The 23,535-nt window shown below is 51.8% G+C and overlaps 1 protein-coding gene and 1 pseudogene across 8 annotated transcripts in view; one reads left to right on the plus strand and one right to left on the minus strand.

The window, feature by feature from the left end:
- Nucleotides 1-1,799: 1,799 nt before the first annotated feature.
- Nucleotides 1,800-2,054, minus strand: LOC100596813 (annotated as a pseudogene).
- A 5,316-nt stretch (nucleotides 2,055-7,370) lies between these two features.
- Nucleotides 7,371-23,535, plus strand: part of CTBP2 (C-terminal binding protein 2) — a 173,972-nt gene continuing 157,807 nt past the window's right edge. For 3 of the 8 annotated variants that reach the window (XM_030805747.1, XM_030805712.1, XM_030805751.1), the window contains exon 1: nucleotides 8,230-8,483. The gene's annotated coding sequence lies outside the window, so the exon portion shown is untranslated. Of the gene's footprint in view, nucleotides 7,973-8,229; nucleotides 8,484-8,738; nucleotides 8,947-8,996; nucleotides 9,052-9,647; nucleotides 10,170-23,535 lie in introns of those variants that run through there. The other 5 variants (XM_030805703.1, XM_030805720.1, XM_030805731.1 and 2 more) reach the window with 5 other exon arrangements.

The following is a 23,535-nucleotide window of genomic DNA, read 5'->3' on the forward strand; positions in this document are numbered from 1 at the left end:
TGTAAAATATAGTCCACAGGTTGGCCGCAGTATGCTGACCACGCACTGAACATTACTGAATTTACAACCCTGGCGTTAATACATACTGTTAATTTTCATAGTTGTGGCTAAAGATATTAGAGTTTTGTAAAAGATCTTTCTTCTTAAGAGATAAAAATGCTGAAGTGTTAAGGAGTGAAACACCAAGATGTCTGCAACTTACTTTTAGGTGGTTCAGGAAAAAAATTATCTATGTATATACAGTGAAAAAAAAGACAGCTAATGACCCTGTGATCCAATATGAAAAAATGGTTCACATAGGTGGTGGGCCTGTGAGTGAGCATGCATTGCACTCTTCAAATCAACTTTTCTTTCATCTTGAAATGAACAGTCAATTCCCTGACTTCAGTGAGTCTGTCCTCCCAGGGGACTTCTGTACTTGAAAAGCAAACAAAACAAACAAACAAAAACCATCCATGCTCTTCCCTGAAAAATCTACAAACAAGGGCCCCTGTGTGTCAGGTCAACTGGCCAGCCACTGCTTTATTTCCTCCTGGCACAAATTAGATGTGAGAACAAGCCTCCAGATTCCAGAAATGCACAGGCCAGGGGGCCGGGTGCCCGCACCTGTCTACAGCCCAGATAGCAGTAGGAGGTAAAACAGCAGAGCCAGGGAAAATGTGGGAAGCCCAGAGACCTGCAGTTTCAACCTGGGCTCCAGCCTACCTGCTGGAGTGACCCAGCCTCACAGTCTCAGTGGCTTCTTCTGTGAAATGCAAAGGCCACTCCAACCAACATGAAATAATGGTGCTTTCCAGAGGCAAGTAAAGGCACCATGAATGGTGTCTAATCAACCCTGACATGGGCTCCCCTGGCCAGCTGACCAGATAAACAGGGGCTCTATTGTAGATACTCAGGGAAAAGCATGGACACTTTTTTTTTTTAAGTAGAGAGTTCCCCGGGGAAGACAGACTCACTGAAGTCAGCTCTGTTATTAGGGTATTTTGCAGGTGCCAAAACTGCAGATGATATCAGGAGCTTTTTTTTTTTTTTTTACTTTCAAAAAAGTTTTTATAGTAGTAAACATAAAATTTACCATCGTTTTACCATCATAAGCATTTAAGTGTACAGTTCAGTGGCATGAAGGACATTCACCATTTGTGCAACCACCATCACCAGCTACCATCCATCTCCTGTTTGTTTTTTTGGGGTTTTTTTGAGATGGAGTCTCACTCTGTTGCCCAGCCTGGAGTGCAGGGGCATGATCTTGGCTGACTGCAACCTTCACCTCCCTGGTTCAAGCAATTCTCCTGCCTCAGTCTCCCAAGCAGCTAAGACTACAGGTGCACACCCCCACTCCCCGATAATTTTTTATTTTTTTATTTTTAGTAGAGATGGAGTTTCACCATGTTGGCCAGGCTGGTCTGGAACTCCTGGCCTCAAGCAATCCACCCACCTCAACCTCCCAAAGTGCTGGGATAACAGGTGTGAACCACCACGCCTGGCCTCACCTCCTGAACTTTTTCATCTTCCCAAACTGAAACTCTGTACCCATCAAACAATAACTCCTCATTGCCCCCTCCTAGCCCCTGGCAAACGCCATTCTACTCTTACATTACTTCAGACTCAGTTTCTTCTTTCACTTAGTAAAAGACGGTCCACTGCTGACAACGGGATTGTTTCTATATGTGGAGGCCTTCTTGCCAACATGTGATTGAGTTTATTGTAGAGATCGGTAATAGGAAATGAGACTGTTCAAAGAAACGAGATGGAGACACAACTGGATGAGGGTTTCACACTGGGTGTCCCATCCGCAGGCCTCAGCAGCCCTGCCATGGATCTGCCCAATTCTTTCACATCAAGAAGGGCCATTTCCATACTATAGATCCGCCAGCACCTCTCATAGCTTTCCCTCTGCCGCCGGTGGCATGGCTTCTCATAATACTGCCGGCACCTAATGTCCTCAATGAGCCCATCCGTAGTTAGGATTCTGTTCAGGGTCCTGTGTGCGCTTTCCACGTTCCCTTCCTGTGCCATCACAGTCCTGGCGATGAACTTCAGATGTCTGGCCATGACCTTGGATCTAAGTCTTCACTCTGTAGAGCCTGACGCGCTCAGTACCTAGTGGACCCCGATATCAGGAGCTTTTGACCATAAAGCTAATTCTGGTTGGAGCCAAATCATTCCCTATAATAACGGAGCTCTTTCCTCCGTGTGCAGCAGCTCCCGGGAGGCTGCTATTCCATCTCTGTCCCATGCTTGGTCATTCTCAGCAGTAATCCCATCGTGGCCTCACTACTGGCCCCACTGAGTCAGTAGCCTGTATGACTCCGGCCTTAGTTACCATTGCTGATGTGTCTGAGGTCTGCATGTCACGGGCCTGCCCTGCTGCAGTATAGGAAAATTAACATTCCATGGGTGGACTCAGCACTGTACATGCAAAGCGGTCGGTGGCCTAGTGAGAGGCCAGGGGACTTCTTACACTCATGTTGGTTTCTATGTGACTCCATGGTTTGATAATGAAGACTGCTTGGCTTTACCACTTTGTGTTCTATGGTGCAAGGATGGGGCCTTTTTAATCTAAATGAATGTAATCAGAACCAGGTATACAGTTTGCGGGGCCCAGTGCAAAATGAAGATGCAAAGTCTCTCGTTCAAAATTGTTAAGTCCGGGCCCAGTGGCTCACGCCTGCAATCTCAAAATGTTGGGAGGCCGAGGTAGGAGGATCACTTGAGGCCAGGAGTTCAAGAGCAGCCTGGGCAACATAGCAAGACCTCATCTCTACAAAAAATTAAAAATTTAATAAAACATTTTTAAGATGGTGACAGCAGAGCCAAGTTCTCCCTTTCGAGCATAGGGTCACATGCCCGGGAAGCCAGGCTCAGTACCTAATCTTTCTGGGAGTTTCACCTTTCCCACAGATAACTGTGGAATCTTAATCCGTACCTCACAGTATTATGAAGCTTAAATGAGATAATACTTGAGCTAATGCAGTTTCTCTGGGATGCTCTCTCCTTGGAGATAGTGACCAGCTGGGGTTAATCTCTGTACCCAGGGTCCAGCCTGGGCCAGGAATGACGCAGACCTTCCTTCAATGTTTGTTGAGTAGTAGTTGCGTGGTATGTTTGCTGATTTCTTCTAGATGTTACAATACAGATTCGCTTGTGTATGTAGATCAACATGTTTGCTTTTGTTTTCCTAGGACTGTAGTCACTGTTTTTCAAAGGACTCAGGCAGAGTATGTGTGTGTGTGTGTGTGTTTAATTAAAAAATAAAAGTGATGGGCTGAAACCCAAATGCCAATTAAATCCTGAAACTGACAGCTTCAACCACTCCAATTTGCACCCCTTACTGCGTACGTTGGGCATGAGCACAGAGTTTTGCTCCGTCACAAGGTTGGAGTGCAGTGGCGCGATCTTGTCTCACTGCAGCCTCCGCCTCCCTGGTTCAAGCGATTCTGCTGCCTCAGCCTCCCGAGTAGCTGGGATTACAGGCACGCGCCACCACGCCCAGCCAATTTTTGTATTTTTTTAGTAGAGATGGGGTTTCACCATGTTGGCCAGGATGGTTTCGATCTCCTGACCTCGTGATCTGCCTGCCTCGGTCTCCCAAAGTGCTGGGATTACAGGCGTGAGCCACCTTGCCCGGCTGAGCCTAGGATTTTCAATGCATAGTTGGAAAGGGCCATGGCATCTATACAGGCAATATGTATTCACTGATTAGAATTAATTATGAATCACATAGTGATTATATTATAGCCAAAGAGAGCACTGTTATTCTATAAAACATTGCAGCAAAATTCCCACATCCACTGAGGACAGCAACTGAGAGCTTCAGATAATTGTGGTTCTGAAGTGAGCTGAACCCTGAATAACAGAGATAGGTGAGTAACAATACAGTTAAGTCCAACTCCCAGTAACTCTCGCTGCACAGACCCTTGAAATACTCAAGTGCACACAACTAGTCCATTTTATTGCACAAAACAGTTACGATAAAAGAACCCACCATTATCTAGGAGCACTATCTTTTTTTCTACAACCATTGGTTCCTGGAAATGAAATAGGAAAGATAGGAAACTGAGAAATAAGAACCTCGGTTAGAGGTCTTTGATTGTAGCAGGGGGAGGCATGCTGTGATGCAGCCACAGGCCGGTCCCACGGGCCTTTTTCAGCCCCTGGGTTCCTATAGACATCAGAAGTGCTCCCGAGGAGGTATAAAGTAGGGAAGGAATTATGCCATCCTGTTTAAAGGCTGCCAGACGGAAGAAAATAAGTGCCTGACAAACTCAACCCTCCACACTGGGACTGTGGATCTCTCTTTTTTTCATTACTTTTTTTTTTTTTTTTGATGGAGTTTCACTCTTGTTGCCCAGGCTGGAGTGCAATGGCGCGATCTTGGCTCACTGCAACCTCCGCCTCCCGGGTTCAAGCGATTCTCCTACCTCAGCCTCCCCAGTAGCTGGAAATACAGGCACGCACAACACGCCTGGTTAATTTTTAGTATTTTTAGTTTCACCGTGTTGACCAGGCTGGTCTCAAACTCCTGACCTCAGGTGATCTGCCCACCTTGGCCTCCCAAAGTGTTAGGATTACAGGCATGAGCCACTGTGCCAGTCCAAGGGTTCCCATTTCTCCACATCCTCCTCAATACACTTTTTTTTTTTATATTTTGTTGATAAAAGCCATCCCAGTGGACATGAAGTGGTAACTTATCGTGGTTTTGATTTGCATTTCTCTAATGACCAGTGAGGCCAACCGTCTTTTCATGTGCTTACTGGCCATTGGCCATTTGTCTACCTTCCTTGGAGAAATGCCTATTGAGTCTTTGGCCATTTTTGAATTGGGTTTTTTGTTTGCAACATCTTAAAAAATATAGTATGAAATAATTCACATGTTGGGGCAAATGAGCTCCATATTTTAAAATGCAGGTAAAATGAAGTGAGAAATAATTTTCAGCTCTCAGGATGCCTTGCTTTTAATGTTTTCAAAACAAATAATATATTAATAATACTTTCTCGGCCGGGCGCGGTGGCTCACACCGGTAATCCCAGCACTTTGGGAGGCCAAGGCAGGCGGATCACAAGGTCAGGAGATCAAAACCATCCTGGCTAACACGGTGAAACCCCGTCTGTACTAAAAATACAAAAAAAATTAGCCGGGCATGGTGGTGGGCGCCTGTAGTCCCAGCTACTCGGGAGGCGGAGGCAGGAGAATGGCGTGAACCCGGGGGGCGAAGCTTGCAGTGAGCGGAGATCGTGCCACTGCACTCCAGCCTGGTGACAGACTGAGACTCCGTCTCAATAATAATAATAATACTTTCTTTTTTTTTTTTTGAGACGGAGTTTCGCTCTGTCGCCCAGGCTGGAATGCAGTGTAATAATAATAATGATACTTTCTCATTTTTTTTTTTGAGATGGAGTTTCGCTCTGTCGCCCAGGCTGGAATGCAGTGGTGCAATCTCGGCTCACTGCAACCTCCACCTCCCTGCTTCAAGCGATTCTGCTGCCTCAGCCTCCCGAGTAGCTGGGATTACATGCACGCACCACCAGGCCCAGCTAATTTTTGTATTTTTTTTTTTTTTTTTTTTTAGTAGAGACGGGGATTCACCATGTTGGCCAGGATGGTCTTGATCTCCAGACCTCGTGATCTGCCCGCCTTGGCCTCCCAAAGTGCTGGGATTACAGGCGTGAGCCACCGTGCCCGGCCGAGAACATATTAGTAATACTTGCTAAGTCAGAATTCAAATTTATGGAACACGTGAAAGTGAAGGAGTGATACGGAAAATCAGGCTTTTTGTGGTTTCTTCCTGAGAAGACCACTCAGAACCAAAGACTTCTGTGAAATAAGGAAGCAGATAATCTTTATTTGTAGTTCTTAAAGTTTATGCCTAAGAAACTCTGAAGAACAGGTACTGGTAACCTGGTGGCCTGGCGGTGGCCGCGGTTTGTTTATAGCCAAAAACTAGCTGAGGCGCCATGCCCTTGAGGCAAAACTGCTGAAGAGAGAAGCACCCTGAAGATCAGTTTGTGGAGATCCAGAGTTGCCAGAAGACAAGACAACCGTGATTGTATGTGCGGAGGTTCCTCGATGGAAGCGCAGCCCGGCGCGCCCCACAGCTGGCCTGGCCAGGCCCTATGAAGGCCACGCAAAAACCGTACTGCGGGCTTCTTAGCGACCTCATTACGTGGACTAGCGGGCAAGAAAGGCCTGGTCGGCGCTGCCCTCACAGGTAGGCGGTCTTCAATCACGTTTTAAAATCTTGTTGAGTGATTAAACAATCATCGATAGTCCCGGCCCCTCCACTGCAGGCCGCTCGGGCCGCAACGCACCTGGTGCGCTTTGGCAAACAAGCCCCGCGGCGGGCTGGGGCAGGATTTAAGAAATGTTTAATAAAGACTGGGAGGCCTGGAGCAACGCTCTTTGGGATGCAGAAAAGGGTCGTGCGGCTCGGTGGCCTCTCCTCCGGCCCCCTGGCCCTGGCTGTAAGTTTCCTCGGCTCTGCAGGGCGCGGGGCACTCAGGGATGGAGAAGGCCACACCGCGCGGCTGGGTTCGCGGAATGGCGGTCCCTGCGGCCTCCAAAGGCCGGACCTCAGACCCCTCCCACTCCCTTCCTGCTCGACATCTCAATCCAGTTCCTAATATCTCAATAGGGTTTTTAAACAAATCGATCCTAAGGGCTCAGTTCAGCCCACGCAGGGATTCTTGGAGGACGCACGCCGAACTCAGGGTAGTGAGAAGAGAGTTTGGGGGGCCCTGGGGCGCAGGGAGAAGACCCCACACTCCGCGGCCACCAGCTCCCTTCCGGAGACGGCGCTTGGACGTCGCGGGTCACAGGCAGGGAATTTAGCCCAGGTGCTAGTTGGGCCGCGAGCGGCCGCTGGGCCTGGATCCCCAAGCTCGGTGTGCAGACTCCAACCTCGAGACGTCAGGACGGCGTGGGCTCCGGGCCGCCGCGCAAGCCCAGGACCCCGAGCCGCGGGCCCCCACGCCGCAGCGCGCCTCCCTCCTCGAGGCCCGGGGCTCCGACCCAACACAGGGCTTCTCAAATGCCCCGGCGAGATCCAGGCAGCAAGAGGGAACCTTTCTTTCTTTCTTTTTTTTTTTTAAAATGTGTAAGAATGTTTTGCTTCTTTTAGGGCACAGCACTGCTGCAACTTGCAGCACAGAGGGCCCCTTCCCTGCGCACCCACAGCGGTCGCCGCCTCTCCGGCACGGTCTCCCGGATCTGGATTTGGGGAGCGCAAGTGCCCCCTGTGGCCGGCCCGCGCCTGACCCCGCGGGCCTGAGAAGGCAGAAGCGGCCGGTGCGGGGGCCCAGGAGGAAGTTGGAGCCCGGGGGCCGGGAAGGGGGCTGGTCTGCGCCGCTGGCTGGGCGGGGCCCCACGGGACCGGGGCCACCCGGGGCTCGCGTTCCCCCACGTGGCCGGCTGCCCGGTACCCCACGTGGAAGGGGCGGAGGAGGATGAAGGGCGAGGGGAGCAGCGGACCCCGAGCCACCGCGACAGGACCCCGGCCCCTGCCAGCAAGGCCCCTGCGCCTCCCGAGGGCCTCCCGGGCGGGGCCGGGCCAGGGAGTGCCCGCCGCGCCCGGCCCCTGGCCCTCCCGCCCGCCGCGCCTCTGTGCACTTTCGCGGAGCCACTAATCCCCCGAGAGAGCCGATTTGTAGTGAGGAGTATCTGAAGGGGGCGAGGCCGGCCCATGTGGGGTTGTGTCATTGGTTTGCAAAGAGAGACCCCGCCTTTGCCCCCCCCAAAAAAAGGAGCGAGGAGTGAGCGAGCGGCGACCCTCACCTCGCCTCCCGCCTCGCTCCTGCGCAGCCGGCGGGCACCGGGAGCTGCGGCCAGCGCCGCTTCTTTCCTTTCCTTTTCTCTCCGTTTTCCTCCTCCTTCCCCGGAGGAGAAAACAAATAAAGAAGAGCAAATAGCCGGGAGGCGCTCGGCATCCAGGACGTTCCCTCCCCCGATCCAAGTTGGAATTAGCATCCTCTCGGGGGTGAGCGCGGCGCGGGGCGGGCGCGGACCGGGGACCCCCAGCGCAGCCCCCTCTCGGCGGGCGGGAGGGCGCGGGGCCGGGACGCGGGGGGAATTGGGAACCGGGTGGGCGGAGGAAGGGGGTGGGGTGGGTGGGGAAGTAGGAAGAGGCTCGGCGGCGAGGGGAGGAGGTGGAAGGGAAGGGAGGGGTAGGGTGGGGAGGGGAGGGGAGCAGAGGGAGGGTGGGGAGGGCGGGAGGGGGAGGGGCGGGGAGCTGGAGAGATTAAGTTTTTGTGTGTGTGTCCCTGTGTGCGTGTGTCATTTTAAGGTGGCTCGGGAGCGGCCCGGAGGAGCCGGCGGCGGCCCGAGGAGCGAGGGACCGAACCGGGAGCCATGCCGCGCTGAGGGGGGGCCGCACAGCCGCCGCCACCGCCACCGCCGCCGGGTGGGGTGGGAGGGGCGGGAGCCGCCGCCGCCGCCGCCGTCTCCAGGGTGGGCGCCTTTCGCCGTGGACGCCGACCGTCCGGGACGAGGTAAGGGGGGCCCCGGGGGAGGGCTGGGGCCGCCGCCGCCCCCGCCTCACCTGCGGCCGCGGGCTGGGGGCGCCGCGCCCGCGCCTCACTGCGCCACTCAGGGAGGAGGAAGAGGAGGAAGAGGGCGAAGGACACGGAGCCGGCATCCGAGGACATCTTTGGTCCGTGCCCCCGGCCCCGTGTCCCCCCTCGGCGCCCGGGGGTGGACGCTGGCTCGGGGGTCCCCGCCCGCCCCCGCCACCGATTGCGCCCGCTGGCCGCCGTTTGCGCCAGGATTTTTGTTGTTGTGATGAGAGTTGATGAATGCGAAGTAGGCGGTCACCTTCCTTCCCATCAGGGTTGGGAAAAAAAAAAAAAAAAAGAAACCCCGAGCGCGGCGGCGTCCGGAGGGCAGCGGCGGCGGCGGCGGCAGCGTCTCGGCGACGGTTCCCTGGGCGCCCCCGGCTCCTGCTCCCTGAGCCCGGTGGGTGCGCGCTCGGGGGCCGCCGGCGACCCAGGCCGAGCGCGCGACGAGCCGCGGGGACAATACGGCCGGATCTCCGGGGAACAGGAGTCCGAGCGCGCCGGGGTGCGGCGGGCCTTGCGCCTACGAGGCGGGGGTTGGGGGGGGCGCGGAGAAGAGGGGTTCTGTGGAGAAGTCGGGGCGTGAGCGGCTTGCGGTCCCCAGGGGCGCTGCCCCTGCCGGCGGGGGATCCCGCGCGGCGCCCCGGGAGCGCAAGTGAAAGACGGGAAAGGAGGCGAAGTGGAACCCTTTTGTTTTGCCGGCCCCGCATTGTTGGCTCCTCCGGGCAGCCGGGCCACATCTGCTGCCGCTGCCGCCGCCGCCACTGCCGCGCGGGGCTCGGCCCGCCAAAGTCGCGGCGGGGCGGGGGGCCTGGGTGGGCCGGGCGGCGGGCGCGGGCGGGGGCCGGGCGGGCCGGGCATTTCCTCTGCCCGGCCGCGCTCCCGCGGGCACCACTTCCTCCTCGCCCGCCGCCGCCGGGAGCCCGGCCCGCCCGCCTCCCCCACCTTCCCCGCCCGGGCCGCACTTTTCGGGTGGGGCGAATCAAAAAGAAAAAGTTTAGCAGGAGGGGCTGGCTAGGGCGCGCCCCGGGCAGCAGGGACCCGGTGCGGCGCAGGGACAGCCGGGCCGCCGCGGTCCCTCCTCCTCCCAGCTCTCCGCGGCGCCGGACGGCCCCGCGCGGCCGAGGGGAAGCGCCTTTCTTTCTCTCCCTTGCGCTGCCCCCAGCGCCCCGGGCGAGTTGGGCAGAGGCGCGCGGGAGCCGGGGCGTGCCTGGGCCTTTCTCCCGCGGGAGGCCCAGCGGCGTGGTGGGTCGCCTGCAGCCCACGCCGCGCCCTGGGGCTCGGAGGCCGCGGGCCCAAGAGCTCAGCTCGGTCACCGCGGGCCGCGCCGAGACACACACGCGCGCACACACTCCCTCCCGTGGCTCGCTTTCCGCCGGCGACGACGGTCGCGGACACGGAGTGAGCGTGTGCGCGCGAGTGTTTGTGGTTGTCCCCCCTCCCCCCGCCCGGTACTTTTTCCGGAGGCGGCCCAAGCGGCAGTTGGCTGCAGAGGACCCCACGTTTAGGATTTTACAGGGAAGAGGAGGAATTTTTCGTAGAAATCCCCGCTCTGCGTGCTCGTGGTGGAGGCTGCTGGCAATGGCCTACGTCGTCACACCGGGCTTCCTTGCCCTGTCCGGGGTAAACAATCCTTCTGTGTATTTATCCCCTTTTTTCTTTAAAAATTGGAGATCGGGTTAAGTTCTTAGAGAGTCTGATGCGAGTGGCTGGAAGGATAGACAAGAGAATTCTATTCTATAAATATGCATTGGGAATTTAAAATGCTAAACGCCTTATTTGCAATTCTGTTGGATATTCTAGAGACTGGTATATTTTTATCTGACATGGATAATTTTGAGGGGACGTTATATTTTGGGGAAGTTTACAAAGTGATTCTTTCTGCCTTTCTAACTTGGGCGAAATATATCGACTCATACCACCCTTTCAAAAAAGATAGCTTTCTCTACTAGGTGTTTGCGTTCGAAGACAGTTTAAAAATTACCTCGTGTTCAGTACCTAAGATTGCTGTTTTGCCTCGAGGGTTTTCCAAGTAGAAGTGGGTAGTTTTCATGTACTTTGAGAATTCTGAGGTTTTTAACCCCCCCCTTTTTTTTAAATATAAATCTTTTCTATTTTGAAGTAATGAAACTTCAAAGGATCTTGTTTTTATAATCACTTGATTTCAAAGGATACTTCTTACAGCAATTATAAAGTAATAGTCAAAATGCTAATTAAACATTTTCAGTCATAGCTGCTTTAATATTGAAACAGAATTTTTTTCTTTAGCAGAGACTGTATCATAGAGTTGAAACACTAAATATTCTTTTGTCTGGCATCAGATCTCTGAACTGCTCTGACATTCTCCTGAAAAACCCCTAGTGCCCTTTTTATTGCCCCCAAAAGAAAAGTTAATGAGATGGTAGATTTCAAGCAAAAAAGCAGGCCCTCTTTCTTGCAAAATATGCTTACAGTTGCCATTGAAGTTGGATGTTAGCCGTGAATGCACTTGCCTTTAATGAAACCAGTTTAATCGTTCACACTTGATCAAGTATAACATGAGCAAACAAAGGAAATAAGCCAGCATATTTCTGTAGAGTGTAAGTGTTGATGTTGGGTCATCCCCTCCCCCCACCCTGCCCCCCGGTAAAAGGGAGAGAGGGTTGAAGGCAAAGGGAATTTATGGCGCTGATTGGTTTTTTGTGCCCCCGGGGTAGGGGACCCCAGTTACATCCCTGTGGAAAGCAGTTATTAGAGGGAATTAAAAGATCTTGGGTTTGGAGCTTGTTTTGAACCTGACTAGGTGGTTTGGGTTTAATTCTTTTTCCTGTTTAGAAAGATAAGGTAAAGCGTGCCGACTCCCCCCACTCTTTTTTTCTTTTAACCCCCACCTGACAACCCCCTCTCTGATTGTACCTTAATAAGAGTCTGCAGGTTGAATGCAGAACCCTGTGAGTTATTTACGGTTTCGCCTGGGAGCTTTGAAACTGACCCTTGAATGGGTGTTCTCCTGCGGGGAGGGGCAGGGTGAATTACCTTTTCTTAACTGATTTTAAAAAGCCTCATTGTCCCTAAAAATCATTTCCTTGCATGAGTTGCAATTTATGTGTGGAACTGAATCATCAGTTCCGTGAAGAGAGAGATATTCGTAAAGTATGTCTCTCTAAAGTTAAGAAAGTAAGAACGTTTGGCTACTTAAAAACAAACACTACTGCCATTGTAAAAACACACCAGTGACATACTTGGTGAGATATTTTGGCCTTTTGAGAGTCGGGGCACACCTGTTCCTGTCCCTGCCAAGTTGTATGTGCTTTCCCTGCCATTGTTAATCCGGTCGTGTACACAAGATGAAACAGTAAAACTTGCTATCTGTATAATTATTAACTAGTTTGTCAGTTACCCTTTCAGAGAATAATCAATAACTTCAGTCTTAACTTTTAAAACTCCAGAAATTTTACTTTCTAAGTCTGGAAAGTGTTTCAAAGAGAGATTAAAAGAAACAAACAAACAGCAACAACAAACAACAAAACCAGAAAATCAACCTGCAGCTCTTTAGTTTCTGAGTAGCTAGCTACAAGGTAAAGAAATGATGAATGTATATAGTATGCACTGAACAAGCAGTGCACTGGATTTTAAAATGATATTTTTATTGCTACCATTGCTGTTAAAATACAAATGGCTCACACTATTTGAAATCCTTGAGATTCACGGATTGAAAAAAAAAACCAAAAAGGACACCTCTGAGGGAGCAGCCCTGCTGAGATCTAGCACCAGAATGCCATTTGCCAACAGTTCACTAACATCATGAATCATTTTTGAAAGCAAAGTTATACCCTTTGCACTTAACGCTTTCCCTAAATGGAAAAAATTTAAAGAGTTTACAGCAATGGTAGAATGGTGGCCCCAGTTGTCATTTTTTACCACTGTCATTTCCATAGAGAGGGGCTGTCATCATAATGTATGTGTGTGCAGCCTGGGTCCCTCTGTTAATCTATCAGGGAAAAGCAGCAGCCCTAGTGTCCTGTGGCCCTGAATCAGGCCACAAATATATATTCGTACAGCACATGGTTGGGAAGGGAAATTTATCAGTTGGGCAGGGCACAGCTCAGGTAATATTTCCACTTTGGGATGGTAGGCCCTGTTTTGTAGTAACTAAAAAATGAGAGGGCAGTGTGTCTTCCCCTGGAAAAAGAAGTATTTGTACTTAATGGAATTGACCCATGTGGCGAAATCTCGGGGTGTCTTTTCCCCAGTAATCTTTCTATGAATTGCTAGGGGAGGAATGCTTGTGTGAACTTTCCCTGCTGAAAACTTATAGTGGGCACATGAAATGCTGGAATGGATACACTTTTAGAGACTGCGGCCTGGCAGATATCAGTTTTCTCCCTTACAGCTGGTAAGCATGTCTTAATTTACGCTGCTGCAAGTTAAAGTTACAGCACTCCTGAAAGAAGGGAAAATGCAGGCCTTCTCCTCCCCACCTCATCTTTTGAAGTTAATTTTCATTCAAGTCTGTGTTTGATGGAATATGTATCAAAGACTTATGAAAGTGTTTTTTTATCCTATCTCGGGGTTTGGAAAATTATATTTAATAATTGCTAAAAACTTCAGAACCATTTTAAAGGTGTTCAGTGGCTCTTTTGATCATGATTTAATGGAGAGTATCCAAAAGCCATCAATGTGACTCTAATGATATTCACAAATTAATGTTTGGGCATAATCTGGAGTTTGCTTTTAGCTATCATTATTAATGTTTAAAGCCTAAATTATGGCTGCACTTGGGCATTCAGAACTTCGCCTGTGAAAAGAAGGGCTTTGCACATTGTGTAAAAAAAAAAGGGGGGGGATTCACAAATGAATACAGAATGTACAATAGGGAGAGAGCCAGGCCATTGTTTGTGTGGAATGTTGACCATGGGAGCCAAGGGCCAGTTTTGCCTTCATTCTTCTAACTGCTGGAGAACACAGAAACTTCAGGAGCTGAGGACGGGATGGGAACCAGGGGCACATTCATCTGTCTTTACCGGGCATGAAGATTTGGCCTGCCCCCTTTCTAGAGTTTTTCTTAGAAGGTGGTCTTTTCTGGACTGCTGAGGATCATCGTGTGCTTTCTCTTCTCAGTAATCTGCTTTTTTGAGGAATGATTTTAACAGCAGATAGTAAGAGTTCCTCAAGGAAAGTAAACAGACCTTTTCTACCCCCTCGAAATGTGATTTTAGGAAATGATATTCAACTTCAGAAAGGAGGCATCTTAAGTCACAGGAAGAAGTTGTGTTTATTTTTACTTCTCTCCTGACTTTAAAGTAGTTTTTAATCTGTTGGTAGCATTAGGGAGAATGCAGCTAAAATAAGTTTTTGCTGGATGTTCATGTTTTGCGTAGCTGCTGCCGTTTCGGAAAAAGCTCCTCCCCCATTCACAAAGCCCTTCTCCTTCCACGTGGGAGCTGAGGTCCCAAAGTGGAACCAACTCTGTAGCTTAAAGGAGGTGCATTCCTGGCCCCTCACTTTCTAACCCTCACCTTAAGTGGAATATGTAGATAATATGTAGATCATTAACCATTGTTGGTATCTGAAGCCTGTTCAGTGTTTTAGCAACTACACTTGGTGAGAACCAGTTGTAGTTTGCATGTGTATATGCCTAGTCCCTCCCTCAGTGAATGTTTTAGAAAGTGATCTGCTTTAGCTGTTTACCTAACTAAATTTAACAGATGGTTGCCTAGAGTTGGCTTAATATTCACGAAAATTGTGATGAAATGGTTGGGATCTTATGAATGGGACAGGTGATGATTTTGGTTCTATAGAGAATTGTGACTTTTGTCCTAGGTAATAATAGAGGCTTCGTTTCTCCCAAAGATCGGTTGGTGTTTAAAGGATGGGAACCCTGAATAGCTGCTGTTGTCTGCCCCTGATCCTGGTGGTGGCCAGCCGTGCCTTTGGTTTTGTTGCCTTCCGTGAGTCCAGAAAAGCCCTGGAGGCGGGGGTGAGGGGGAGACGGAGGGCTGGGCTTTTCATCCATGGGGTTCTAAAAATCCTTCTCATTTATAAAATACAAAAATACTTACCTTCCATTGTACTGCTGATTTGTGCTTCCTCCAAAGCTCTCCTCTGATCAGCAGAAATGTGCTTCTTGCATTAAAACAAATTCTTAATTATGACTAAAAGAAACTGTCAGCTGCCTTAAAGGTGGTCTGGAAATAGTGGCAATATTTCTGTGTCTCATTCCAGCCCACTTGTCATGGTAGAAGCCTGGAAGGGCCATGTTAAAGGATGTGTCACAGAGACAGTGTGTGTAGGTCTTCCTGCAGCACAAGCGAGCTCAGGGCTTGTAAAGTCCAGTTTATCGTGGCTGTGCTCCAGCCGTGCCTGAAATCTGGCCTCCAGCAATCTGTCCAGGCCCAGGACAAACAAAAACTTCATTATGGAGTCATGGAATCTGAGGAAGTTTCTCTGGAAGGAAGCGAAGACCTAGACCGTGGAGGAAGATCAACTCCTCTGGCCTAATGGGGCTTTTCTTTTTCCAAGATGGAATTAAAAAATCTTATCTATAAAATGAGGCTAGCAAAGAATCATTTTATGGTGTAAGTGGCCAGAATCTAACCTGGAAGTGGTAGTATTGTACCTGCCCCAGGTGTGTGTGTGGCAGGGGAAGGGTGGAGAGGGGAAATGAGAGGGGAAGAGTTTGGAGGGGAAAGCAGAGCATTCGAGGTTTCTCTGCTGGAGGGGGTGAAAGGCCAGGAGTTTGTGCACCTTTCCTTTTAAATGAACTCTAGCTGTGAGTTTATTATTTTGCTGATGGATGGTCTTTAGTGCAGTCTAGAAGTGCAAACAAAGTCGGCTTATCCCGCTGCTTGTCCAGGTCCAGGGAGGCCAAGGGAACGGGTGGGGGCAGTTCTTACAAATCCATTTGGATCCTGGACACCCCACTTGGTGTTGCTGCAGCCAGCTCCCAGGCCCGCCCACCTGGAGTACAGCCAGCGCCAGCAGCGGGCAGGGCCCGAGAGAGCTCTTAAAGCCATGTCCCAGGAACGGTTGAGGGAACTGAGAATGTTTAGCCTGGAGTGGAGACACCCCTGGGAAGCCCAACATTGTCCTCTGCGCGGTCATGTGGCCTTACTCTGCTCGGAACAGGGAGGCCTTGCTGTTGGAGCTGCTGGGCCAGATGGGCTGCGTGGGCTCCTGGCACAGGCAGAACTTGGCTGACCATTGGCTCCCACTGCCAGCCAAGGCTCTGCAAACACGCGAGACCCTGATGGAGACTCAGGCTTTGGGAGCACCTCCTAATGAGCTGGGGAGGATACTGTTTTCTTCCCAGTGGGAGTGACCAATAATCTTAAAGTTTTTTCCCTTTCTCCAGACGTTCAGCTGTGGTCCGCACTCTGGATTGCTCTGTCTGCCGTGCGGACTGGATAGAGCTAGAGGCTCAGCGTAGATGCCCAGCTGACCTGACATTTCCTACCCATATTCCCTAGTGTTTCAGGAGCATGCAGAGACAGACCTGATTCCTTTATCTCAGGGCTTTCAGATTACAGAATAGAAGTCACACTAGGAGGGCAATCAATAGAGTGTATTTTGCTGTACAGATACCAATATGCACATATAAGTACCTACAAGTAAAATCTGGGAATGTTTCTGATCTTAAAAACATTTCACAGTCATTAATCTTCACGACGCTCATGTGAGCTGGGTAAATAGAGCAATTCCTATTTTATGCCAGGAAGAAATATTGAATTGCCTCCCCCAAGTCATAAAGAGGCTGTTTTTCCTCCTTGTTCCTGTGACTCGCGGTTGTGGGGGGCCTGGGGCGCCTGGAACCCCTGCGATCCACTCAGACTGACTCCAGGAGGACTTCCGGTGTCCTGCGCGACCTTCTGTTGCGGGGAGGGCCAGCCCGCCACACCTGGCCGCGCTCTACCTGGAGGGGGCGGGGTCTCCTGCATTTCCCGGACCGCGGAGGGTGCCCCACCCTGCTGCGAGGATGGGCCTCCTGGTGTCCCGGCTTCCGGGGTCCCGGGGTTCCTGGCTCTCGAGCCCCAGGTGAAGCCTCCTCCATGCCTGGGGTTCGCCCCTCTCCTCCCGGCGGGTGGACCTGGAGGCCCCGCCCCCACGGGCCCGAACACGTGGCGGCGCGGCCCCGCCCCAGCTGTGCCCTCTTCCCCGCCGCAGGGCACCTGGCGGCCCCGCCCCGGCCCCTCCGCGGGCCGCGGTACCTGACACCCCCGGGCCCCCCCACCTCGCGCCTCGCCTTTTCACTTGTAAATGGAGCCGCTTCCTGCCGCGGGGAAGTTGTTGAGAGGTGTGAGAATGGGCCCTGCCCCCCGTGCCCACTTCCTCCTCCCTCCTGCTGGTCTTTGTGCTGGGCGGGCCCGCTCGGACCCGGTGCGGCGGGGGTCCAGCTAGACGCCGCCTCAAGCCAGCAGGGTCGCCGGCCCCTCTCCGGTCCGCGAGGCCCCGGCAAGGGAGGAGCCTCGAGACTACGCGGGACACCAGGTTGGGCCCCCAGTCCGCACTGGAGGCTCAGAGCAGGGGCAGGGACCTGGTTGCACCAGGCCAGAGCCGCCTCTACCCCGCAGCGGTCGCGGACTCCGGGCGCTCCAGACCTGGGGTCGTGGTGAGGTTCGTTGATTGACTGCGTGATGGTGGCTGAGTTGCAAGCAAACGGTAAACAGCGGCATCATTTCCACCTGACCGGCTTGGGATCTCGTCTCCTGGGCAGTGTTTGGGGGTGGCCACGGTTCTTGGATAACCTTCGAATCTGGGTGTTTTCCTTGTAGTACAAATAGCGCAGTGGCAGTTGCTGTGGGAAACAGCGAGGGCCACTGAGACCTTCAGCAGAACTTCACGTCGAGGATGAGTGACATTTGCGCGCCTCTGCTGCGTTCTCTGCTGTTCACCCCGGCGGCTCCCAACACCTGAAGCCTGGCGAGGCATGTGACTAGAGGTTGTCCGAGCGGTAGGACGGTGCGATCTGGCCCGTTCCGTCTTGCACTCGTCTTCTGCATGGAGGAGTTTCTGTGTTCGCTTCTGTTTTGCAGACTTAATTTGGTGCTCCAGAAATTTATGCAGCCATTCAAGTGCACTCTACCTGTGGTTCAAGTGGCCAGAGAGCAACCGTTTCTTGAGCACTTACTTAGTGTCTGGCACTAGCTCGCTGGGCCATTGTGTGTTGTTGCGTTTCGTTTTCACGAGGTGGGGTGATGTCTGAGGAGGCATTTGGGGGACTTGCCTGAGTGGATTGGGCATGACACCGTGGTGGGAGGAGGAACTCCTTCCTGCGTGGGGTGAGCCTCTTTCCTTGCCCACCCTGAAATTTAAAGTTCAGGGGAGGTGAAAGACTTTCCCGGAGCCGACCTGCTTTCCCCAGGAATCAGATGAGCTCAGATACAGGTATCTTTCTCTCAGGCCCAGAGTTGCTTTCCAGGACACAGAGCTATGAGAGGTCAGCTCTCATGTTTGATGAGTGATCATTTTGTTAGGAAGTCATAATCCAATGCCACGGAGGGGTTTCTAGATCACTTCCTGCTCTAGGACGTTTTACATTCACTGCACTTTTGGAGTGAATATTCGGAGCAGCATGGCTCCTGTTTGGAAGCCTGAGGCAGGCCCCGTTGAATACATGTCAGACTCTCTGGATCACAGACTCACTATGTCCAGGAAAAGGCCAGACACCTACCTTGAGATCTGCTCTCCAGCCCTGGCCAAGCACAGCGCTGCCCTCGCAGAGGCACAGGTGATAGTTAGTCACTGTTTTACCAACGAAGAGTCAGGGCCAGGGAGCTTAGGTAACTAAGTCTAGCTAGTTACTACCAACTTCGCCTGGCTCTGGCTTCTCTGTGGCTGACGGAGGCTTCTTGTGGCCTTTGACTGGGACACTGGAATAGCTGGGGATGGCTTTGCCACACCAACCAAGACTAGACTCCTTCTTTCCTCCCAAGCTCAGTTTCTCCCTTGCCGTCATCTGTGTGTCTCTGATGCAACACCACCCCACACTCCAAGAGCGCATGGGCACACTCCTGGGGTTATGTGTGTAGCTTTCACAGTGCTTAGGGTTTCATGCGGTAAAATTGGATTTAGTGGCCAGGTATCATTTTATCAATAGGTAAGACTGTGTGGTCTGGGATAGCGTGATCTCAGCTGCCCTCCACCCCCCACCTCCCTTGAGGGAGGGCTTGGGTCCATGGGATGCACCCCTCCCCGACTCTGGTTGCCTCTGGCTTTCAACTGGAGCCATGTGCACACCTGAAATAGGATCTGGTTTGTGGGTTCCACGTTGGGGAGTTGGGGGTCAAGAGACAGGGAAGATGCTTAGGATTTCTCCTAACTGGGATAGTCTGTTTGCACCACTCCTGCGAAAACCAGGGAGAAACTAGGTTTTGCCAGGTGAACTTCCTTTGGGTCGCTCCCCTGCGTTCATGTGGTGTGGGCCTTAGAGAGGAATTTGAATTAATACTCTTGAACAAAGGGAACAGCCTTCTTTTCAAAGAGGCTATCGGAGAACTGACAGGGAATGGCACAGAGTTGGGTGTGTCTTCAAATCCAGAGACCAGCCCCGCTTGGGTGATTAACTCACCAGAAGAGTATCCGGAGCTGGGCGAGTACCCGGAGCAGGTGATGCAGGAGCTCCCAGGCTGACCTTGGCTTTCCGTAGAGGGTAAGGTCCCCATAAGGTGGAGGTTTTCCTGAAAAACAGGCTTTTCTTTATAAGATTACCTTCCTGTTCTACAACCCTTCTCTTCTTTTCGTGCACACGTGTGTGCTTGTGAGCACATGTGTATTCTGGAAATCCTTGGTCTCCGCAGGGGCTCCGGTGGGGCTCTGGTGGGGCCGGGGGTGGTGGGGATGTGGGGTGCCGCCCGCCTCCATCTCGGCCTTTGGATTCTGCTCTGTCTTGTGGATGACTCAAGGAAGTGCTGGGAGGAGTCTCTTGACAAATCAGTCATGTGAGTCCCGGTGTCCTGGCTCAGCTCCAGCTTGGGTATGTTTAGAGTCAGCCTATTTTAAGTCCCCCCTGCAGTTTTTAAACAGGTCTCCATTCCACTTCACTCCACCTGGAAGAGGGTGGTGGGGCCAGGATCGTCCCTGGGCCAGCCCTCTCCTCTCCGTGGTGCCTCGCTGGGACACTGAGAAGGGGGAAGCTGCTTTCTCAGAGGCTGTTGCTTGGAGAGTGGCATCTAAGCATGAGAATGACTGTGGCGCGCAGGTTCCCATGAATGGTCATTTCCTCCGAGCCAGGCCTTGTGAGTGGTCTTCCAGAGCCCATGTCGTGTCTGTGGTGTGTCTCCTGTCCTGTTCCAGGTTTCAGGGATCCTTTACGCTGGGCGGAAGATCCGCTGAGCTGTCATCCGGGTTCCTCCAGCAGAACACGGCGCAGTGGTGGACCTGCCGCAGCTCTGAGGCCAGCGAGCCGGTTTTCCCCAGCACCCTGTTTCCCAGCCCTGGCATCTGCAGTGTCCATTCTCCTCGCTCCTCCACGGCGCATGCTTTTCACTCAGGGTTGAGGATTCTTTTTCCTCCACTTGCACACATCCTTCTCATTTCTCAACTAAGCCTAGGATTAAGAATGAGGCTTCAACTGACAAAAGCCAGGAGATTTCACAATTAAAGTTGGAATTGTGTCTGCAGTGATGTCTTCCTCAGCATTTAAGGAAGGCCTTGAATAGTGGGTAATTTTTTTCTATCCTACATTGGCCACATGGCTCCAAATAGTGGGCAAAGGAAGACGCTCCTATGGTAAATTCGTGAGTGTCTTAGTTGAGGCTCTCATGTCCACAGAGGATGAAGGCAGGGGGGTTACGGACTCAACCCAGTTGTGCTTTTGGGTCCCTGGTTGTGTCCCAGCCAGGCCCGAGAGCTTAGAAGCAAATCCTGTATGTTACTTGGCCCCTCAGAGTAGTCCTTTAAAATATTTCTCAGCAAGGAAGCTTAAAAAGGAGTTTTCTTTCCTAATTCTCTTTTGTCTTCTACAGCAGCGGTCAGGGTGGGCGGGGGAGCCTGGGTTCGCTGTGGTTAGTGGGAAGGGGACTGCAGTAGCACATGGACCACCTTTTTGGTCACTCCGGTAGCTGGGAGTTTTGCAACCTGGTGGTGACTTGGCATGTCAGGGTCCTGGCTCAGATCCAAAGTTTTGCTCTAGGGGCCCCGGCAGTGCACTTTGAAAGTGCTGAGCTAACTGCTGTGCTCACTTTGGTGGCTGGTGACGAGAGAGGCCCCACTGGAAGGTCGTGAATGTCTTTCTTCCTTTCAAACACTGAGGCTGGGCCCAAGGAGAGATGGTCCTGCCCTCCTAGAGCTTAGTAGAGGCAATGAGATACAAGGGGGACAGACTGTTCAAGGAAGTGTGGCGAAGAAGGGATGGAAAGAAGTGCTTGACTTCTCTCCACACTGGGAAACCTTTGCAAAGGGCTTCAGTTTCTGAATCTGTAAAATGAGGGTAAGGAGAGGGTGTGTTGTAAGGATTCAGTGAAGTAATGTTTATAAAGCCCTTAGAACTGGCCTGACATACCGTATGTGTTTGTTAGAATTTTTTTGTTTTTTTTTTTTGAGATGGGGGTTTCACCGTGTCGCCCAGGCTTGGAGCGCAGTGGCGCAATCATGGCTCACTGCGGCCTCGACCTCCCAGGTTCAAGCAGTTTTCCCGTGTCAGCCTCCCAAGTAGGTGGGACTACAGGTACATGGCACCACACCTGGCTAGTTTCTGTATTTTTTGTAGAGATGGGGTTTACCATGTTGCCTGGACTGGTCATGAACTCCTGAGCTCAAGCAATCCTCCCTCCTTGGCCTCCCAAAGTGTTGGGATTACAGGTGTGAGCTGCCAAGCCTGTCATGGTGCTATGTTAAAAATACCTGGAAGATGTCCTGCCCTGTGGTAGGGAAGGGGAGTGGCTGGTGGGGCTGGCTTAGTTTGGGAGCAGCCGTCTTCTCATTGATTCCTGGGGCCCAAAGCAATGAACTGAAAACTGTTCACGAGGTTAATTTTAGTCTGTGGGATGTTACTATGTATTAGGTCACTCCAAGAAATGCCCAGTAAAATATTTACTTTCTATTTAAGACCTACTTTCTCTTCCTGGAGAAGGAAGAAAAAAACTGCCTTGCCTGATGGGCAAGGGTGGGGGCCCAGAGCCTCCTGCCCCAGCCGCCCTGCCCAGGTGAAGCCTGTTGAGAAGGGTGGCTCAGGTTTGAATTCTCACTACTGAGGTCTCAGTACCATCTTTATAGAGTACATAAACCACAGTGAACATGGGCATGACAGGCCACATTCCAAGGAGCATATTTGTTCAGGAAAAGGAACTGTGTCTGCCCTTCCCTCTGTGCACACGTCGTCATCGCTCCCTTCACCCTTCCCAGGTCCCTGAGGAATGGGTGCATTTGCCAGTCAGTGGCCAGGGCTGTCGACTTGCTTGGTGGCATCCTGTTTGGTTTCTTGTGGGTGCTCAGTCAGTAGCAGCTGTGGTAACTGGACCAGATGCAACTGGGTGGCAGATCCGCTGTGAGTGTTTGAGCATGTTCCTGACCCCAGGCCCTGGCAATGGGGTGGTAATTAATCATCTCCTCCTAGGATATTCATTCACGGATACTGACTGAGCACCCACTAGGGGCCAGGCACAGTACGCATGTGCGTACAGCATCACCGAATGTCTTCTGATTGAAATGTTCAAATATTCTTTTCTCCGCCCAGCCAGTGTTAACTGCTCTGTGCTTCCTGTGAGGCTCCAGGTGTGAATAGTAGGTCATGTGCGTGAAATGGCAAGGTGGGGTAAGGAAGGTGCCTGTCTGGCAGACAGTTTGTCACCTTCAGGGTGGGCTGGTCATTTCATGGACCAGCAGTTTCTTTGGATTCAACTCATGCTATTAAAAAATCTCACTTGGGGGCCGGGTGGGGTGGCTCATGCCTATAACCCCAGCACTTTGGGAGGCTGAGGCAGGTGGGTCACCTAAGGTCAGGAGTTTGAGACCAGCCTGGCCAACATGGTGAAAACCCTGTCTCTACTAAAAATACAAAAAATTAGCCATGTGTGGTGGCACGCACCTGTAATCCTAGCTATTTGGGAGTCTGAGGCAGGAGAATTGCTTGAACTCTGGAGACAGAGTTTGCAGTAAGCCAAGATCGTGCCATTGCACTCCAGCCTGGGCGACAGAGCAAGACGCTGTCTCCAAAAAAAAAAAAAAAAAAAAAATCTCACTTAGGGCCGGACATGGTGGCTCATGCCTATAGTCTTAGCACTTTGAGAGGCCGAGGCGGGCCAGTCACCTGAGGTCAGGAGTTCAAGACCAGCCTGGCCAACATGGCAAAACCCTGTCTCTTCTAATTGGTTCTGGAGAAATTTGTTTTGCAGATTATATTTTAGTCTCTTCTAGAAATACAAAAATTAGCCAGGTATGATGGTAGGCACCTGTAATTCCAGCTACTTGGGAGGCTGAGGCAGGAGAATCACTTGAACCTGGGAGGCGGAGGTTGCAGTGAGCCGAGATTGTCCCATTGCACTCCAACCTGGGCGACAAGAGCAAAACTCTGTCTCAAATTAAAAAAAAAAAATTCTCACTTGGGAAAGCAAAATCGTCCTTGAAAATGCCCTTGGGAAACCACCCATGCTGGAATGCAAGGGCATCTCAGCTGGCCAGGGACCAGGGCTCTGGGGCCAGAATGTCATATTCTTCGTTTGCAAATCCTGGAGAGTGTGCACAATGAATAAGATGTGGGTGCATGTGGGAAGTGCTCCCACGCTAGCTGTTTGTTACCATTATTATTACTGGGGACGGTGGTGCTGGTGGTGGTGGTGGTGATAGTAGTAGGATTCATGGCAATCCCAGTAGTTACGGTGGCGGTGGCGTGAATGTCATTGAGAAAGACAAATCCTCCTGTCAACTCTGCCTCCTTCTTTCTAGCAGGGAGTGGCTGTTTGTGCCCTGTTTTATCAGGAGGGAGCAGATAAGTGCTAGCATCCTTCTCTGGCCCCCTGCCTTGCCCTGCCCTACCCTGCCCCAAGGGACAGCAGATACCTTTAATACTACGAAG

This window comes from Nomascus leucogenys, chromosome 3 (assembly GCF_006542625.1).
Source record: "Nomascus leucogenys isolate Asia chromosome 3, Asia_NLE_v1, whole genome shotgun sequence".
Taxonomy (NCBI): Eukaryota; Metazoa; Chordata; class Mammalia; order Primates; family Hylobatidae; genus Nomascus; species Nomascus leucogenys.